Below are 5,704 nucleotides of genomic sequence, written 5' to 3' on the forward strand. Positions count from 1 at the left end.
TTTTTATTTTTTTTATTTTTTCCTTTGTTTCCGCCATCTTTACAATCCCCTAAAACATTAGAAATTTTAGTTAGCAGCATTCAGGTAAATAAAATACACCCAAGATATTTTGTTCACTTACCATATATTCCTCCATTTTCGCCCTCATTCTTTTGACCAACTACTCCTTACTCCAGTTTGCAATCCAGGGTTCTGGAGGTCTTTCTGCCCTCTCCTTATCTTTAGGGCAAATAGGCAGCCGTCAATTGCCTTTTTCTTTTTCAGCTTGTAATCTGTTATGCCCTTGATGATAAAACTTAAAATATGTCCTCCCCAGTTCTGCTTTGTTATTGTTTCCATCTCGAAAATTGGGGCCAAGTGCACATGTGAGATTTTGTTTATTGTTGTTGGTAACAGAAACGCCATCTGTATATAGAGGATGAAAATCCTCTTGAACATGAGGCGATCTTGTTCATTATCAACGCCAATAGCCATCATCTCATCTGTCAGATTTTTGAGGGTCTTACCCTGGAATCTTCTAAAAATTTGTTTGTTATCTTCAGAAAGATCCTTATAATTGACTTTTTGAGGAAATAGATCTCTTACAAAAAGAAAAACAACATAGTATAAAAATAAGTTCAAATACACCCAAGCATCAATTGAAATACACTTGAATATGGCTCATTTACACCTATAATTTTTAGCGAGTTACCTGACGTGTTGATGCCAAGCGCAGCCCCTATTGTTTTTGGTCTTACTTTAAATGAACCGTAACATGTTTTCAGTCTGTTTTCCCCTACTTTGAAGGAGTTAGCCAACTTCCTTAATATTTAGTGATGCACCCTTAGCGGCCGGATATGCATCAGGCCACCAAATCCCAAATTCCTAACAATTGTTTTCTTCTCTTCGCTCATGTTTTTGAATTTCTCATTTAACAAATGTGTTGCACACTTAAGGTCTTTGGTTTGCTGTAAACAAAGAAAAATTATAGTCAGATATATTTCTATTATATAAAACTGATTTCATCTAAGACATATATTTGTTCTTACATTTTTTTCAGCTTGGTTTCTGCCTGCCATTTTTTCTGAAATGAAAAATACACCCATAGATATCAGTAAGATACACCCATAGATATGAGCCACATACACTCATAGATATCAGTCAGATATCACTCAAACATGCATTAATATACAAGGTCAAGCAACATTACAAGGTCAAGCAATATACATCCATGGACAAGCAAATATTAGAACAGTTGCAACTGTTGACTATATTACAGTATATCAGTTCAGAAATATACACCCAACAAATTATGCCATATACACCAATGTCAGATACACCCATAGATATCAGTCAGATATCACTCAAACATGCATTAATATACAAGGTCAAGCAACATTACAAGGTCAAGCAATATACACCCATGGACAAGCAAATATTAGAACAGTTGCAACTGTTAACTATATTACAGTATATCAGTTCAGAAATATACACCCAACAAATTATGCCATATACACCCAACAAATTACTCCATATACACCCACCAAATTACGCAATATACTCCCAAAAATCAGTTACCAGAAGAACTAGAACAACAAGAACAGTAACACCTAGAACAACTAAGAAGAACAGTATAACCTAGAACCAAGAATAACAGTAAAACCTAGAACAAGTAGAACATTAAAAACTGTAAAATGATACCTAGAACAAGAAGAACAGTACAACCTAGAAGAACGTAGAAGAACAGTAAAACCTAGTTCTTCGATTTCGAAACATGGAAAATATACAAGATGAGTAAAATAGTAACATAACGTACCTTGAGTATTATATCTTCGTTTTTTCTGGAGATTGTTGATGGAGAGTTCTATGTTGTGTTGATGGAGAGTTCTAATCTTTGCGACGAGTCCTATCTCTGCAGTTTGCAATGTTGTTCGAAAATGGACGGTTTGTGTTTTTTTCGAAGGGTTTGGAGAAATGGAAGAGTGCGCCATTAAGGAGCGCTATTCGCGAAGAGCAACCGTTGAGTGGGACGCGTGTATTTTACACTCCATTCAAAGTGAGTGACTGCGCATGTAAATGAAGTGTGGGCTGAGAACTTGTAAAACTTGTAGGGCTTTTTTGCTTGTATGTATAGCAGGCCCGTTAATTTCATAATAAAACATTAAAAAAAGATCTAACATTATTGAAAAATCTAAAACTTAACCAAAAAAAAAAATCTGATAAAAAAAAATATTTAAAATCATTGAAAAGAACATCTAAAATATAATAAAATAAAAAACCTAAAATTATATATAAAAAAAATATTCGAAACCTCTAAAATTTAAATACTTGAAATCTAGAAATTAAATATTATTTGTTTTTTTAAAATATTTAAAATTTTTAAAATTTAAATATCTAAAATACAGGTATAAGAAATATTTGAAAGTAGTGTTTTTTTTAATCCTAATTAAAAGGGTTTTTATTGTATTTAGATTTTGAATTTTTTATTAAGTTTTGGATGTTTTTTTAAATATTTTTTTTGTTATATGTTTTAAATATTTTTTTAGTTAGGATTTAGATATCCTTTTTACCAATGTTTTAAAAATCGGACCAAACTAATTAGTGACTAGGAACTAATCATCTGGCCGATTTAATTGACTTCTAAAATTATTCTTTAAAAGACCGATCGAATCAATAATTAATCAGGGTAGAAACTTAGGTGCAGTCGACTTTACGTGATATCTGAGAGCTGTTAGATGAAAATAAAGTCAAATCAGTTAAATCATCTAACGGCTATCAGTATCAACTTCACGTGAAAACGACTTCACTTGAATTTTCATTTCAAAAGACAACGAGGTCCTTAACAAAAAAAATCCAACCCGATCCTTGTCAATTACCTCAAAAGAATAACGAGGTTCCTGTGTCAAAAAAAATTCATGTTATTTTTTTTTTGGCATATTTTTTTTGACATAGAGACTAATCAATCCAAAAAAAATTAAATATTTTTTTTAAGAGATTCGTTATCATTTTGAAGTAATTACTTATCAAAGTCGGGTGGTATTCACTCTTTTTAATAATCTGGCGTGGTTTTGAGGCGAAGGAAAAAAAAAAAAACCCCAAACCCCATCTAAATAATGATTAGTTTTATTTACTTCTGGTATAAGGAATATATTTTTTGAAGCATGCCTTTAATTGTGTAATCCTAACTAGATTTGTCATATTCTGATTTCTGAGTTTGTTGACTAGTAGTAGTAATAAATAATGATATGTAAATTGAGTTCGATTTTTGTTTTAGACCTTTTCAAGGCTTTTTTGAAGCAGGAAATTTTAAAGTTGTTACAAACCGTAAATACACTTAATTGTTTCAATAATCAATTAAAACAAAATTGGCACATGCGTAATTTTAACAAGCATCATGGGACTTTAATTTAATTTTCAAAGTCTGTTTTTTTTAATAAAAATTTAAGGGTCAAGATTCAGGCTTGCTCATTTTAAAATTTCATAAATCAACGCTAATACTTCTGTGGCCTGGCAGATAGTTTAAAAAAAAATAATTAATACAAAATAAAAAATATGTGAATGGCTACTTGTTAGTATGAATATAAGTGTTTTTTTTTTCTTTTTCTATAGAATTCAAGCTCTAATTCACTACACAAAATATAAGTGATGACTACTTCTACAAAAATATTTTCATCTGAAAATAATATTGTACATCTTAAATAATTTAATTAAACATATTAAATAAAATATATCAAATTATATCAGAATTATTAATGTTATGTTCAATTGAAGATGTTTTTATGAAAATAACTATTTACATAAGATTTTTTTTTTGGTCTTGTACATAAGTTTATTAAGAGAAAGTATGAGGAGCCAATATATGTAGTATACAATATGTACAATGAGAGTTAAATTGGAATTAATTTTAAATGACAGTTAAGTTAATTAATTTTAAAATTCATATTTTTCAAAAATAAAAAAATTCATTCTATAAAACAAATCTGTTCTCACTGATTAGTATCCAAACCCTTTTCCTCAAACCCTAATCCCTCACCCCCAAACCTCCAACGCCGTGCCGCCCTACCCTACTCCTAACAATCCGGCGTGCCTTTTCTTCGCGCCGTTACCACGCCGCGGTGGCACCGAGCAGACTTTCATCACTCCGTCCTCATTGCAGACCGCCACAACCACCGCCATTGATGCAGGAGCCCGCGCGAAGGATAGCAACATGCCGTCACGCTGTCGCGCCATCGTTCAGCGACCACTCACCCTTCCTCTATGACGGAATCAAACGCAGCCACTGCCGTTCACGAAATGCTCGTGCCCTCCCAGTCGCGCTTCGAGGAACCGCCACCATTCCGTCTCCCTTTCACTCGCGATTCGCAGTTCACTGCCGCAGCCCCCTATCCTCGCAGTTCGCAGATCGCTACCGCAGCCCTCCTCCCCTCGCAATTGCATCGTTGTCGATCACTGCCGCATTTCAAAAGGTCGTCATTTTTTCCCTTTTTTTTTTCAGAATTTTATGAAATTGTATGAAGCACTAAGTTGGATGTTTATTCTCTATTTTTTAAGCAGATTTCAAAAAGAAAAGGCCACTTAGTAACTAATAATAAATTGTTTCTTTAAAAGAGCCTAGATGTTTTCTATCCTGATTCAAAGCGCTGCGGTTGTTTTACAAAAAGTTATAACAGATATGTGAAGGAAATTGGATCCCTTTTAACAACTGTTCAGGTAGGATTTTCTAATTAGTAGAAATTTTTTTTGATGTATTATTTAATGTATTCTCATAACAATGCAGTTCATGTTATTACTGTTTGTTGTGATGTTGATGGACTAAATCATAACAGTGTGAGTATTTATATTAATGTGGTTAATTTATTGTTGTTGTTGCTATTTGTTGTTTAATTATGTGGTATTGGTATACATTTACTGTTGAAACAAGTTTTTTAGATATTAAAAAAGAAGAGTGCAACACGTTAAGGCTCACAGGATCAATAGAACAAAAAGGGTGTATCACCATTCTTAGTTCTTATTAATCTTTCTTCATTATTTCCCAAACTATGTCTCACAGTTTCACCAATCCCTTGTTCTTATTCTTGGCAATGGATTATATGTTTATTTTTGGAAGTGTCATAGCCTTTGGTTTGGTGCTTGTGCTTGTTTTGTACGGTTCTGCATCAAACAAGAAAAAATCCAGTGTTCCAAGTGCAACAATACATGCACAAAGTATGAAGACATCAGTAAATGGTACATGAGTTCCACCAGAAGTCTCAGAAGGATGTGATGATATCATCATTGTAGGTGCTGGTATTGCTTGTGCAGCTTTTGCTTTCACTCTTGGAAAGGTAGTACAAATACTTCTTTTCTAGTTTCTTCTATTTAGAATTTTATTTTATTGTGGTTTCTTTGAGTTATAGTCTTTAAATAAGTCTTAACTCATAGATAAGATCTTATACTATGATCTAACTAAATTGACATAAATAAAATGCAGAAAATGTAAGTTATACGCTGCAAAGAATGTATATTCTAGAGAGAATAGTGTTTTGTATATTCCATTTTCTGTTTTTGTTTCTATGGCTTGGAGTTCCAATGCTTCTTTTTCATGAAGGAAAGCATAGATATATATTATAAAATTTAATTTTAATGTACTCTCAGTGTAAAGTAGTTTTAATATAGGCCGGATGTTCATTTTACTAAGTAGGTCGATCGTTATTTTCATTCTAATTTAGATGTTTATGTGATTTGG

This window comes from Arachis hypogaea, chromosome 20, assembly GCF_003086295.3.
Source record: "Arachis hypogaea cultivar Tifrunner chromosome 20, arahy.Tifrunner.gnm2.J5K5, whole genome shotgun sequence".
Lineage (NCBI taxonomy): Eukaryota > Viridiplantae > Streptophyta > Magnoliopsida > Fabales > Fabaceae > Arachis > Arachis hypogaea.